Source organism: Papaver somniferum, unplaced genomic scaffold (genome assembly GCF_003573695.1).
Source record: "Papaver somniferum cultivar HN1 unplaced genomic scaffold, ASM357369v1 unplaced-scaffold_128, whole genome shotgun sequence".
Taxonomy (NCBI): domain Eukaryota; kingdom Viridiplantae; phylum Streptophyta; class Magnoliopsida; order Ranunculales; family Papaveraceae; genus Papaver; species Papaver somniferum.
The window spans coordinates 3,287,579-3,303,701 of NW_020621936.1; the positions used below are offsets into that span (position 1 = coordinate 3,287,579).

General features: G+C 37.7%; 2 pseudogenes; one reads left to right on the plus strand and one right to left on the minus strand.

Annotated features, from left to right (window-relative positions):
* The first annotated feature begins 563 nt into the window (after positions 1-563).
* Positions 564-15,724, plus strand: LOC113332118 (annotated as a pseudogene).
* On the minus strand, positions 6,042-6,141 carry LOC113332144 (annotated as a pseudogene).
* Positions 15,725-16,123: the final 399 nt, after the last annotated feature.

The window sequence follows — 16,123 nt, forward strand, 5'->3', positions numbered from 1 at the left end:
TGATTTGATTGCGAAACCCGCTTTATCAAATCCAAGTAGAATTGAATGGAAGAATAATATGCCAGGTTATCTTTAGCTCTCGCTGAAGACATTTTTAGTTTGTAGTGAAAATAAAAAAAACTTAACCTCTGCCGCATGAAACTCCTCTTCCTATTAGTTAAAAGAAAATAACTTAGCCTGTGCCGCCAACCATTAGGCCCAAACCATAAAAACCACCCCACCCCACCCCCACCCCAAATCAATCCATTAAGGTACAGTATTTGATCTGGGTTTTCCATTCTTATGGAAATGGTATTCAAATTTCCAACGGCACTAGGTCATCCCACGAGGTTCATGCTTTGCCTTGTCGGCTCAATCTTGGGTATGTTATCTTAAACTTCCATCTAGAAAAGAAAAGATTTTTAAGTATATCACCTAACACTAATCTTTTTATTTTTTCTACAGAAAGAATGTTATGTTTCTGTCTTACATATACATACATCATCATCGCTTCCTTCACTTATTCTTATTTTCCTTTCTTTTAAACATTTTCACTTGCGAATTAACTTGCCCATATAAATTCGATGAAGATGTTAGGAATAACATTTATCCTTCTAATGATCAATACTGGAACTACTGCAGTTAAGGAACCTCCATTTGCTTGTGATGCATTAAATCCATCAACGAATTCATATATTTTCTGCAACATTTCACTGCCCATATCTGAAAGAGTTGCAAACCTCATCTCGTTTCTCACTCTAGAAGAAAAAATAGGACATCTTGGTAATAAAGCTCCAGCAATTCGTAGACTTGGCATCCCTAGTTATGAGTGGTGGTCTGAAGCGTTACATGGTGTATCTAATGAAGGACAGGGTATTCGATTCGACAGACTGATTCGTTCAGCTACCAGCTTCCCTCAAGTAATCCTTACTGCTGCTTTTTTCGATACCCATATCTGGTATCGAATTGGTCAGGTAAACCGCAAACGAACAATCAAATAATGTTGGTTAAACTTCAACATAGAAACCTAAGAGAATTAGAAGTCAACTAGTTCTAAGAAAAGGTAATACATGTAATAAGGAAATATGATTAGAAAAGGAAGTTCTAGTTCTATATATATGATCACTAAAGTTGTGGTTTGATCATATGAGCAAGATTAGAGCTTGTGTTTAGTTTTGAGAGATTTTCTAAACATTAATAAAGAGAGTTGTCTTTATATAAGCTAAGTTTCATCTTACAGTTTCCATTAATTGGTATCAGAGCTTGTTTCTGAGCCATGGAAAACGAAACCACCATTGTGGGTGCAAAACAGTTCACGCCACCATCAATACAAGTTCCAATCCTCGACGCCACAAACTACACAGTATGGGCCATGAGAATGAAGGTACTGATGAAAATCTACAAAGTTTGGGAAACAATTGATCCTGGTACATTGGACCCAGACAAAAACAATGTTGCCATTGGATTACTCTTTCAAGCAATACCAGAATGTCTTGTTCTACAAGTTGGTGAACAGGAAACTTCAAAGAAAATTTGGGATGCAATAAAGGCACGTAATCTCGGAGCTGATCGAGTTAAAGAAGCCCGTCTGCAAACCTTAATGTCTGAATTTGAAAGAGTGAAGATGAAAGACACTGATACTATTGATAGATTTGCAGGAAAGCTATCAGAGATAGCCTCAAAAGCTGCGTCACTTGGACAATCCATTGATGAAGATAAACTGGTAAAGAAGTTTCTCAATAGTTTACCAAGATCCAAGTATATTCATATCATAGCTTCTCTCGAACAAGTCTTAGATTTAAAAAAGACTAGCTATGAAGATATAATTGGAAGATTGAAAGCATATGAAGAGAGAATCCTTGATGAAGAAAACAATGGAGAAACTCAAGGAAAACTCTTGTACACAAACTCTTACCAACAAAACTCTGCGACAAGAGGAAGAGGTCGTGGAAGAGGTGGTAGAGGAAACAGAGGCCGAGGAAGGGGAGGAAGGTTTAACTCACAAGATAGAACAACAAGTCAGAATGATCAAAACCAAGGGAAAGAAAAGAAGGATAGATCAAACATTATTTGTTACAGATGTGATAAACCAAGACACTTCTCCTCTGTATGCCCTGAAAGAATACAAAAGATGGAAGAAACAAACAAGAATGAAACAAGGGAAGCAGATACAACTCTTTTCAAGCACGAAGTTGTATTCTTAAACGAAGGGAAACTAATACCAAAGAACTACGAATCAAAGGATGGAGAAGAAGGAATCTGGTATTTAGATAATGGAGCCAGCAATCACATGACTGGTAAGAGACACTATTTTTCTGAACTCAATGAGAAAATCAAAGGACAAGTGAAGTTTGGTGATGGATCTTCTGTAGAAATTGAAGGGAAAGGATCAATTCTATTTCAGAGCAAGACCGGAGAACAGAAGCTTGTCACAAACATCTACTTCATCCCAAACTTACAAAGCAACATTCTAAGTTTAGGACAAGCTACAGAAGTTGGATGTGATGTTAGAATGCGACAAGATTATCTAACAGTTCATGACCCAAGTGGAAGACTTTTAGTTAGAGTCTCACGCTCACAGAATAGACTCTACAAGATAAGTCTCATGATTGGAAGGCCATTGTGTCTGAATATGAGACTGATGATGTTAATCAAGAAGAAGAAGAGAATAATGAAAACACTGAGAATAACGAAGAAGTAGAAGTAGAAGAAGAAGAGATCGATGAAATAACTCAACCCATTCCACTGCGAAAATCAACAAGACATATACAAAAGCCACAGTACCTGGAGGATTATGTTCTTCAAGCTGCAGAAGAATGTGAGATTATGCTACTTTCTGTTAATGATGAACCAAGAAATTTTCAGGAAGCAAAGGTCTCACTAAATGGACACAAGCTGATAGACGCATTTTCGTGTCTAATTTGTCCTCAATGTTAAGTATTGTTAGTACTTGTTTTTGTCCTTATTATAGTGTTTTGTGTGTTTTTAGGTATTTTTTGGAAATAAACATTTTTGGAAAAATCAGCTCGAAAAGTTGCCCGGGGTACCCTTGAAGGACAATTGTTATTCGGACTCTCACTATCGGTTAAGGGGCACCTCAGTGGACACCTGCTATGCGCACCCCAGTTCAGGATAGGGGGACACCCTTTCTTCTTCGTTTGAAAACTGTTTTTTTTTGGCGGGAAATGAAATTCTCAACTGGCAGAAGTTTGATCACAAAAATGAAGGGGTTACGGGTCGATTCAATGGCTGAAATTTGATAGAGAGATGTGATATAGGTTAAGGAACACATTTTGGGCAGTGGGTTCGATCGGAATTGACTGGAAAACGCGTGATGATTCACACACCCAAAACAAAGCACGTGTACTGTAACACGAGCAAAATTGAAGTTCTTGTGTGCATGGAGGAGTTCTACTAGCATTGGAAGAGTTCTGAGACGTGGAGAAGGCTAACTAGAGCGTGCATGATCAAATCTAACGCGTGCATGGGATTAAAAATGGAAATTATCGTTATTATGGGCAGCAAGGAATATTCGGATTAAATGGAGAATATACGCAATAAATGAGGGAATTTTTGGTCCTGAAACACTATAAATACAAGGCAAAACAGTTTGGGAAATGTTAGAACGGGATTGGGAGAGATTTAGAGCCGAGAGAATCACCAGAAGAGTCGACAGAGAAAAAGTTCTGCTGCTGTCAAAGGAAGAACACGAAGAACATTGTACAATCCAGGAAAGTCGTTGATTAGTGTCGCATATTTGCGAAAATTCTCAGTTCCTTTCCTGCGACGAGCTTACAGCACTTCTGAAGTGCCGTTCTTCCCTACGTTTCCTGTGTGTCGCAAAGGACAGTCTTAAAACGATTTCTTTTTATTTCATCATTTGTACTCAACTTTTGAGCATTAATAAAATCTTTTGAGTATTTTTCCAACATGATGAGAGGCTAAATTCTTGGTGATTGAGGCAATGGAGGATCTATTCACTCATGTTTGATTGGTAATATTTTTATTTATAATTTCTTTAATTATTTACTTTATTTAATTCACTTGGATAAATATAAAAAAAAGGATAAAATGGTTTTCTTAATTAGTTGTGAATCAGTTTGATGTTTTATGCTTAGAATAATTCTTTGATAAATCATTCTTAAGGATTACAACTTAATATTTGGACACCTTTTAAATTAAAAAGTGATTTAATAAGAAAAAGAGCTTAATAATAATTTCTGAAATATTATTTATAACCAATCAACTTGAAGTGGTAGTGAATCATGAGCCTTAATCCTTCTAAAATCTTGACATTACTATCAAAAAATTAATTTCCTTCATTTATTTATTTATTTAAATCTAAAAAAAAATTACCTTCACAAGTTCGAAAAGAACCAGTTTTCACCACTATCTACAACAACATTTAAAAATACATCAAATTTTTGGCGCCGCCGACGCGGACCTGTGCTTAGGTAGAATTTTTTTTTTTAGGTTTATTATTTTTTTTCCTTTTTACGTTTCTTTTTGTCTTTGATTTGCAGGTTCGAAGTGGAGTACTAAGGACCTTGGAAGGAAAAGCTTAAAGCGAAAGGAGCGAAAGAGGATTTTTTTTTTTGTTTTATATATAGAAAAGAGAGAAAAAAAAAGAGAGATTTTTATATTTTTTTTTAGGTTATTTTTTCTTTTTATTTTGCACTTTACTTATTTGGACTTTGGACTGGACTCTTGGACTTTATTATTATTATTTTTTTTAAAAACCCTACGGAAGGGTAGTTAAATACAAACTGTGTGCAGGGAAGGACGGTGATTACAATATCACCTCGGCCCCTCGGGTTCGCACACGGCATAGGAGTCGTGGCCCGAGTCGACGACAACGGTTCATCCCCCGTCTGGTACGGGAGGTAAGTCCAATCGAAACACTCGCGAATCTCCTGTAAGCGAGTTATTGTATTCCTTAAGGTGATCATTGATTGAGGACGAATTTGGACTGTCTTTATTTTCCTAGTAAAGGGCAAGGCCTGGCCTAAACAAGATAAGGGTTCGGATTTCATCACCGCTCCCTTCTTGCCCGCTTTAGGAGAACAAAACCTAACGCGAACTCAAGCTTTAAAATCTGATTAGAAAGAGACCTATAGGGTATCGAGCTAGTTAGGAAAAAATTTCGAAGGATATTGGTTATTCTTTTAGCATACTTCGAAGTTCATGACGGTTTCTGTGAGTTGAATGCGTGACTGCGCCGCCTTGTACTGCGGTGAGGCCTTGGGTATCAAAGCTCCACTAAGCTTCCCTCGCCTCGATTCAACTTACTTTGACTCGGATTGATTCCAGAGGGGTTTGATTAAATTGTAACGAATTCCCTTTCGAGATATAGAAGCTAGTCTAGAAACAATCTAAGTGAGCCATCATGGTTGTTGTTTGCTAGAAATCTCTAGGTTTGCTGTGGTAAAGTCGAGTCAGCCTGTTGTGTGATTGCTAGAACCTTCCTGTTAGGATTTTTATTTCTTTTTGATTTTTTTAGTGTATGCCCGATTTTGTTAATAGGGCTTGGAAAAGAGATACTCTAGGTCGATTGATTAGCGAAAAACCTAGTAGTTCTTATGATATAAGCAGTGAGCTCGAAGATTGTTCTTTTGAGAGCCCTCTTTTTGGAAACTTCAGTTTTGAGAATCTGCGTCTTTGTGAAGAAAGTTCTCCTAGTCCTTTGGTAGTGCCAGAAATGGCAACTTTAAAAGCTTTATTGAACCCAACTAGGACCTCTCGTCCGTCTTGTATCAAGTTAGCTGAAACCGAGGCAAATTATGAACTCAAACCTGGGACTTTACAGATGCTCCCAACCTTTTTAGGAAAAGAGAATGAGAACCCCTATTTTCATGTTAGGGAATTTGAGGAAGTATGTAGTACTCTGAAAATTAAAAACCTTAGTGATGATGCACTGAAACTTAGGTTATTCCCCTTTTCCTTAAAAGATAAAGCCAAATCTTGGCTGTATAGTTTGGATTCTGGGTCAATTGAAACCTATGAACAACTAACATCTGCCTTTATACATAAGTTTTTCCCAAGGCACAAAACATCGTCTATTAGGACACAAATTTGTACTTTTGCTCAACAAGAGGGAGAATCTTTATATAGATATTTAGAAAGGTTCAATGACTTAATTTCTCAATGTCCTCATCATGGTTTAGAGAAGGTTAGGTTAGTTCAGATCCTCTACGAGGGTTTAGACTATTCAACAACGACCATGGTTGAGTCCTTATGCACAGGTGGGTTTGAGAATAAAACTGTTGATGAGGCGATGACATTTTTGAATGAAATCGCCAATAAGACCCAACAATGGGAAAATAATAGGGAACCCCAGAAAACAATTCTTCTAAGTAGAGGAAATGTCAATTGGGTAGAAGGATCCTATGAGTCAGATGTTAAAATAGCAGTCATAGCCAAAAGGTTAGAAGCGTTGGAATTAGGTCATTCTAGTGGTACTAGTGGTAGAATAGAGACTTTTTGGGAAGACCATATTGTTGAAGAGCAAGCCAATGCTCTTTATAACAGCACTAAATTCGATAACCGTCAGAAGTTTGACCCTTATTCAAAAACCTATAGCCCTGGCTGGAGAAACCATCCCAACCTTTCTTGGTCTAAGGGCCAGAATCAAGGTCAGTCTATTAACTCTCAAGCTCCCACAGGTTTTGGCTATCCTAAGAATTCTTCAGCCCCGGCACAGTTTCAGAACCCTTCGGATAAGAAGATTATGAGTTTAGAAGAGTCTCTTGCTTTGTTAACTCGTAACACTATGCAGTTTCAGCAATCTGTTGCTCAAGGTATAGAAGAAAATAATAGAATAGGTCAGGCTAACTCTCAGGCTATTTCCGAGTTGAAAACCCAGGTTAGTCATATAAATGAGTCTTTGAGGGAAAAAGGTAAGTTTCCTAGTCATACTGAACCTAATCCCCAAGGGGAGAAATCATACAATCATGTGAATGTTGTCACAACCCTTAGGAGTGGAAAGAAAGTTGACAACAAGGTTATCATGCCTGATAGTGAACATGTTGTAGTTCACCCGTCTGAACCAGAGAATGAAGAGACTGATAGAGTCTCTAAAGAGACCAATGAGGGTCCTGTTGAGCCCGTCTTTGTCCCCCGAGGACCCCATTTCCCCAGCTATTAGTACCAAAAAAAAGTGAATCCAACTTTAATGATATAATGGAGGTTTTTAAGAAAGTTACCATAAACCTTCCGTTACTAGAAGCAATTAGGAAACTACCAGCTTATGCCAAGTTCCTCAAAGATATGTGTACACGAAAGCGAAAGCTTAGTGTCCCTAAAAATGCCTTTTTAGCTTGTCATGTAAGTTCGATTATTCAAAACACCACAACTCCTAAGTATAAAGACCCAAGTGCACCTACCATTGCTTGCACGATAGGAAAATACCGGGTAGAATAAGCTTTACTTGACTTAGGAGCCAGTGTGAATCTACTACCATACCATGTGTACTTAAAGCTAGGACTTGGTGAATTGAAACCTACCAAGATAACACTCCAGTTAGCTGATAGGTCTGTTAAAATTCCTCGTGGTGTGATAGAGGATGTTCTTATTGAGGTCGACAAGTTTATTTATCCTGTGGATTTCGTTGTCCTAGATACCCAACCTGTCCCTGACCCAGAGAACCAGATACCTGTGATTTTAGGTCGCCCATTCTTAGCTACGTCTAATGCAATCATAAACTGTCGAAATGGTATCATGAATCTATCTTTTGGTAATACGACTATTGAGCTGAATATTTTTAATATCAATAAGCTACATTCTGAGCTAGATAACACGTGCATTGAAGAGGTGAACATGATAGGAACCTTAGTTCAGGAGCCATTACCAAACATTGTATCGGAAGATCCGTTAGAGAGTTGTCTACCCCATTTTAGCCTGGATTTCGACGATGATAGCAACATTGAACAAGTAAATTCTCTATTGGATTCTATTCCTGTGTTAGATATTGATATATGGAAAGATAGGTTTGAAACATTGCTAGCTTCTAAGTCTACCTTAATACCTTGTTTAAAAGAGCCTCCTGAGTTGGAGCCTAATTATACATTTTTAGGCCCACCCGAGTCTTTTCCTGTGATTATAGCTTCCGATTTGGATAGTGAACATGAGAATAGGCCAGAGACCATGCTTCAAGAAAATAAGGAAGCTTTAGAGTGGACCATAGCAGATATAAACCAAGTAGAGGATGAACCACCTGATCATAACTTAGAGAAAGCAATCGACCTTTTTCAAAAACCCGATGGTCTAGAAATTAGGAATATTGTGACCAGTCTATGTAGAGACAACCAAAATCCTAAGTTTTGGAGTAGAGAACTAGAAGAATCTCTTGAGTATTTTAAGGACTGGGATGATCCGGAAATTCAAGCAATAATCAGAGGTTTGTCTGAGAGTGGCCAAAATCCTAAGTTTGGGGGTAGTGATGATTCTTGTGATCGTCAAGTGTCCCTAATTCGAGTCCCTAACTTGGGACTCGAACCTTGTACGTCTGAGATACTAATAGAGTCTGTTCAGACTCCGCAACCCGATCCTCCTGATACTGTCCAGGAGGTAACCCAGGTATTAGAGACCCATTTTGCGGATGACTCTAGTTATCGAGACACACATATGAAGCTCAATCATGCAAACCCAGTTGTCTTGACAGAAACCTTAGATGAGGACGTGCTCCTTCTTTTCATTTGTCTAAACCAGTGTAGTTGTCTCATACTTGTGTTAGCTCTATTTGGTCTTGTGGATCCACAATTGTTTCGACTATTGGTATACGACTTTGGAAGGTGACAATTCCTTTAGAGGTATTTGATGTCTAGCTAATGACTATAAATTTAGCATTTATTGGGAGGCTCCCGCGCTCATGTGATACGGTAATATCCTTCCTTATTTCTTTTCCCTCCAGTGGTATCAGTTTCTCCTTGTTCATGCTTTTAACTTCATCTTTAGAACATTGAGGACAATGTTAGATTTAAGTTTGGGGGTGGGGAAGAAACTTTTTGTTAGCTTAAACTCCAGAGCCTAGAAATTTATGCTTACTAAGGTTTGCACTAACCAATCTAAGTGGATGGGAACATCTTGGTTGTAGGAGTTGAGGAACCAATCTGAATAGATAGAAACATCTAAAGAGTCTATTCATAAAAGCACAGAGCTCAGGTGTTAGAAATAACATGATAGTTTCACCATATCTCGTTCAGTCCTTTTCACTTCTATTTTTATTTTATTTTATTTTGTTGTTAAACTATGTACTCTATGTGATTAGGTGGGGCTCACCATTCAAGTTGTTACCAATGTTAGGGTGAATTAGAGTGATTGAAATAAAAAAAAATTGAAAAAATGGTAGTTACCAAAAAAAAGAAAAAAAATTGAGACCAGACCATTTGACCAAAAGGAATAAATTCAATAAAGTCGACCACTGGTACCCTTGTATATGCCAGTTGTGTTGACCTAGAGTTAGGTTATCGACCACTGGTTCCCTTGTATATGCCAGTGTGTTGATATTAGTCAGACTAGTATCTCAATCCATTAGGATAGGTTCATTTTGGCGGAGGCCTTCAGATAGATATGGGAAACGCCGTTCACTTAGTAAACATCAAAACCATCTATGTTTTTCTATATCCATCTCTTAATATTTCCATGTGATTAGTTTGACTCCGAATATGATGTCCATAGTGCAACTATCTGAGTAGAGCTCTGTCACTTATATATGAATTTTAGTATGCTTGAGTGCAAACTCGTGTACATCAATTGGAATTTCGCATCAGGGTACTTCCTCTTGTAGTCAATAAGTATGCCAACCAAGGAGATTCTTTAGTGCCTTCCAAGGTTCGTTGTGGATAGCTAGGGTCTGGAGTATTGGTTTTGTGGGTACACCTCTGGTAAACCCTCCTGAGTTTATAAATCGGTCTTTTTATTTTCTAGATTTATTTTTGCTCGAGGACTAGCAAATAATAAGTTTGGGGGTATTTGATAGACGCATTTTCGTGTCTAATTTGTCCTCAATGTTAAGTATTATTAGTACTTGTTTTTGTCCTTATTATAGTGTTTTGTGTGTTTTTAGGTATTTTTTGGAAACAAACATTTTTGGAAAAATCAACTCGAAAAGTTGCCCGGGGCACCCTTGAAGGGCAATTGTTATTCGGACTCTCACTATCGGTTAAGGGGCACCTCAGTGGACACCTGCTATTCGCACCCCAGTTCAGGATAGGGGGACACCCTTTCTTCTTCGTTTGAAAACTGTTTTTTTTGGTGGGAAATGAAATTCTCAACTGGCAGAAGTTTGATCACAAAAATGAAGGGGTTACGGGTCGATTCAATGGCTGAAATTTGATAGAGAGATGTGATATAGGTTAAGGAACACATTTTGGGCAGTGGGTTCGATCGGAATTGACTGGAAAACGCGTGATGATTCACACACCCAAAACAAAGCACGTGTACTGTAACACGAGCAAAATTGAAGTTCTTGTGTGCATGGAGGAGTTCTACTAGCGTTGGAAGAGTTCTGAGACGTGGAGAAGGCTAACTAGAGCGTGCAGGATCAAATCTAACGCGTGCATGGGATTAAAAATGGAAATTATCGTTATTATGGGCAGCAAGGAATATTTGGATTAAATGGAGAATATACGCAATAAATGAGGGGATTTTTGGTCCTGAAACACTATAAATACAAGGAAAAACAGTTTGGGAAATGTTAGCACGGGATTGGGAGAGATTTAGAGCCGAGAGAATCACCAGAAGAGTCGACAGAGAAAAAGTTCTGCTGCTGTCAAAGGAAGAACACGAAGAACATTGTACAATCCAGGAAAGTCGTTGATTAGTGTCGCATATTTGCGACAATTCTCAGTTCCTTTCCCGCGACGAGCTTACAGCACTTCTGAAGTGCCGTTCTTCCCTACGCTTCCTGTGTGTCGCAAAGGACAGTCTTAAAACGATTTCTTTTTATTTCATCATTTGTACTCAACTTTTGAGCATTAATAAAATCTTTTGAGTGTTTTTCCAACATGATGAGAGGCTAAATTCTTGGTGATTGAGGAAATGGAGGATCTATTCACTCATGTTTGATTGGTAATATTTTTATTTATAATTTCTTTAATTATTTACTTTATTTAATTCACTTGGATAAATATAAAAAAAAGGATAAAATGGTTTTCTTAATTAGTTGTGAATCAGTTTGATGTTTTATGCTTAGAATAATTCTTTGATAAATCATGCTTAAGGATTACAACTTAATATTTGGACACCTTTTAAATTAAAAAGTGATTTAATAAAAAAAAGAGCTTAATAATAATTTCTGAAATATTATTTATAACCAATCAACTTGAAGTGGTAGTGAATCCTGAGCCTTAATCCTTCTAAAATCTTGACATTACTATCAAAAAATTAATTTCCTTCATTTATTTATTTATTTAAATCTAAAAAAAAGTTACCTTCACAAGTTCGAAAAGAACCAGTTTTCACCACTATCTACAACAACATTTGAAAATACATCACAAGCATGTAGAGAAGAAATTATTTCAATCAACAGAAACAAGACTTGGTTTCTAGTTGATAAGCCAGGTGGGGTAAAAGTGATTGGTCTTAAGTGGATCTTCAAAATAAAACGGAATGCTGATGGTACTGTCAACAAATATAAGGCAAGACTTGTAGCTAAGGGATACGTTCAAGAATCAGGCATAGACTTTGATGAAGTTTTCGCACCAGTTGTTAGACTAGAGACAATTCGTCTCTTAATAGCAGAAGCAGCATCAAACTCATGGGAAATTCACCACTTAGACGTTAAGACATCATTCTTACATGGTGAATTGCGAGAAGATGTGTATGTTGAACAACCAGAAGGTTTTGAAGTAAAAGGACAAGAGCATAAGGTTTATAAGTTATCAAAAGCTCTATATGGTCTAAGACAAGCTCCTCGAGCCTGGAATACAAAGTTAGATCAAATCTTTAGAGAAATCAGATTTGTTAAGTGCTCTAAAGAAACATCAGTATACAGAAGACAAGAAAAGGGAACGCTTCTTGTGATTGCAGTCTATGTAGATGATCTATTTTTGACTGGCAACTCCCTTAAGGTGATTAATGAGTTCAAGAGAGAAATGTCATCAAAGTTTGAGATGTCAGACCTCGGAAAACTCACTTATTACCTTGGCATAGAAGTCCATCAAGGAGTAGATGGGATTCAGATTAAACAAGAAGCTTATGCAAGGAGAATTCTGAAAGAAGCAGGACTTGAAACTTGTAATCCAACTAAGATACCAATGGAGTTTGGACTTAAAGTTTCAAAGGCACAAGAAGAAGCTGAGATTGATCCATCGAGTTATAGAAGAAATGTTGGATGCCTTAGATAGTTGTTACACACAAGACCAGACTTGGCTTTCTCTGTGGGAGTAGCAAGCCGTTATATGCAGAGTCCACGCAAGTCTCATGGTGATGTAATAAAGCAGATATTGAGATATCTAAGAGGAACAATCAGCTGTGGATTGAAGTATGGTCGAGGAGGATCAAAAGGAATTGTTGGGTATAGTGACAGCAGTCATAATATTGACCAAGATGATGGAAAAAGTACAACTGGTCATATATTTTATCTAGGAGAAGCACCTATTACATGGTGTTCACAGAAGCAAGACACTGTAGCCCTCTCATCCTGTGAAGCTGAGTTTATGGCTGCAACAGAAGCAGCTAAACAATCAATATGGCTTCAAGAACTGTTGGGTGAAATCAAAGGAAGAGAACCTGAAAAAGTTCTCATCAAGATTGATAATAAGTCTGAAATTGCACTCACTAAAAATCCAGTGTTTCATGGGAAGACGAAACACATTCACAAAAGGTATCATTTCATACGAGAATGCATCGAGAAGGAGGTCATTAACGTAGAACACATACCTGGAACTGAGCAGAAAGCAGATATATTGACAAATGCATTAGCTCGGATCAAGTTTGAAGAAATGAGACAACTGATTGTAGTACAAGATATGTCATGAGTAAGGTTGAAGCTTAACGGGGAGAATGTTGGTTAAACTTCAACACAGAAGTCACTAACAAGCTGGTTAGGACAAGATTAAGAAATTGATGTAAACCTAAGAGAATTAGAACTCAACTAGTTCTAAGAAAAGGGAATACATGTAGTAAGGAAATATGATTAGAAAAGGAAGTTCTAGTTCTATACATATGATCACCAAAGTTGTGGTTTGATCATATGAGCAAGATTAGAGCTTGTGAGAGATTTTCTAAACATTAATAAAGAGAGTTGTCTTTATATAAGCTAAGTTTCATCTTTCAGTTGTCATTAAATACAACTTCAATATTTTCTAAAAATGATTCATTTTATGATTTTATTTTTTAAATTCGGCCATTGGAATAGAAGCCAGAGCTTTATACAATGCAGGGCAAGCAACAGGAATGACATTTTGGGCACCAAATATAAACATATTTAGAGACCCAAGATGGGGAAGAGGACAAGAAACACCTGGTGAAGATCGTAAATACGCAGTTTCTTATGTCAGAGGAATTCAAGGTGATTCTTTTGAAGGTGGGAGAATTAATAAACATATTCTCCAGGCTTCAGCTTGTTGTAAACATTTCACTGCTTATGATTTGGATAACTGGAATGGCTCCACACGTTACAACTTCGATGCACATGTGAGTTAAAAGCCTTCTTTGAATCCAAAAATTGAGACTTATTACTGTTATTCATATTCTCATGCATATATCTCAGGTTTCTTTGCAAGATTTGGCAGATACTTATCAACCACCATTTGAAAGCTGCGTCAAAGAAGGCAAGGCAAGCGGAGTAATGTGTGCATACAATCGTGTCAATGGAGTTCCAAGCTGTGCAGATTTCAATTTTTTATCTAACACCATTAGAGGAAAATGGGGTTTCAATGGGTAAGAAGAATTTATTTTGACTACTAAAGACCAACCACTTGAGTTTCAAACTCGACGGCACCATGTTCCTGGTTGGGAACAAATAATAATTCAGTTTACTAGGATCCATAAGGACTTGTTGATATCACCCCCGACGACTTAATTACGTACTGCTTTAATGTTAACAGGTATATTACATCAGACAGTGATTCAGTTTCTACCATCTATACTAATCAAAGTTACTCCAGAACACCAGAAGAACTTGTTGGTGAGGTTCTTAGAGCTGGTATGGATGTAAATTGTGCAGCTTGTGGGGAAGAATATTGCGATTCATTCTTACAAGCACACACAAGATCAGCAATTAATCAGAAAAACGTATCAGAAGTTGACATAAACAGGGCCCTCTCTAATCTCTTCACAACCAGAATGAGATTAGGCTTGTTTAATGGCAACCCAGTCCAACAGCAATTTGGCGATATCGGTCCAAGCCATGTCTGCTCAGCAAACCATCAGACTTTAGCCCTTGAAGCTGCCAGGGATGGCATTGTTCTTTTAAAGAACTCAGACAAACTTCTACCTTTATCAAAAAGTGCAACACAAACTGTCGCTGTAATCGGTCCAAATGCTAACAATGTACAAACACTTACGGGAAATTACAACGGACCTCCATGTAAATCTGTTACACCAGTAGAAGCATTGAAGAGTTATGTCAGGGATACACTTTATCACCCCGGCTGCGATGCAGTCCCTTGTAATTCTTTGGCTATGAATGAAGCAGTTGAATTGGAAAAATCCGTAGACTATGTTATAATGATCATGGGTTTGGATCAAACACAAGAAAGGGAAGAGTTTGATCGAATTGACTTGGTACTACCGGGAAAGCAACAGCATCTCATTTCTAGAGTTGCAAAGGCAGCAAAGAAACCGGTAATCTTAGTGCTTCTCAGTGGAGGCCCAATTGACATTTCTTTTGCAAAGGATGATCATAACGTTGGAAGTATCATTTGGGCGGGTTATCCTGGTGAAGCTGGAGGAATTGCTTTGGCTGAGATAATATTCGGGGACCATAACCCAGGTAAGCCTCCCTGAACGTGCTTTTATTTCAAATCTTTTTATAGTGTATTCTCCTAATTCTTGTGGGACTCTTCTCTGCACTACAATGGTGTGAATGTGTCCTTAATATTGTTTATATTCAATTTGCAGGGGGGAGATTACGGATGACTTGGTACCCCACAAGAATTCACTAAAATCCCAATGACAGATATGCGGATGCGAGCCGATTCTGCAACGGGGTATCCTGGACGGACATACCGATTCTACAAAGCAAGAAAAGTGTTTGATTTCGGTTATGGTCTCAGCTACTCAACCTACTTATATGAGTTTGTTAATGTTAATCGAAAAACAATCTACTTAAATCGATTCACTAACATTTTAGCACTCAATGACAAAACTTCTACTAATTTCTTGTCCATCTCCGAGATTGGAACTGATTACTGTGAGAAGATAAAGTTCTCCGTAACTATTGGAGTCAAAATTCTGGAATAATGTCAGGAAAACATCCGGTTTTGCTCTTTGTTAGACAGACGCAGATTAAAGTTGGGAGTCCAATTGTTCAATTCATAGGGTTTCAAACAGTGAAAACGGATGCAGGAGAAAGAACTGAAGTTGAATTTGTTGTGAGCCCTTGTGAGAACATCTTAGTAAAGCTGATGAAAATGGTCTGATGGTGATAGAAGAAGGTTCTTATTTGCTGGCTGTCGGAGAAACAGAACACGAAATCTCAATCATCTTCAAAACAATATTGGGTAGAAATCACATCTACCGGGGCTGGAATCCCGTGGGATTTCTCGGTAGAGAGAACTTCAGTGGGACCCATGGTGAGTAATGTCCACCCTTGCGGTTCTCCAGGGCCCATGGAGCTGTCTCTCACGAGATTTTTTCCGGGATAAAGTCCCGGTCAACGTAGCATCACTGGGTAGAAATATCCTCAAATGACATGTAGCATTTACTAGGTCAAGCTAAGATTATCAAATCAAATGAGCATCAAGTTCGGTTTCATCGTATTTTACATCTCTTGTTAGTGTTAGATAACGACATACATAAGAGAACTAATATGTGCAAATAACGACGTAACGACATTGATTTGGCCTTGACACAAATAACATTTTGATGTTTAGTGTGTATAGTAAAATATATTCCGATAAATAAATTACATAGTAAAATCAATTCATATATAAACCATCGGAAAACCAACAACGCAACTTTTTTTGGTGGATTTATCGTT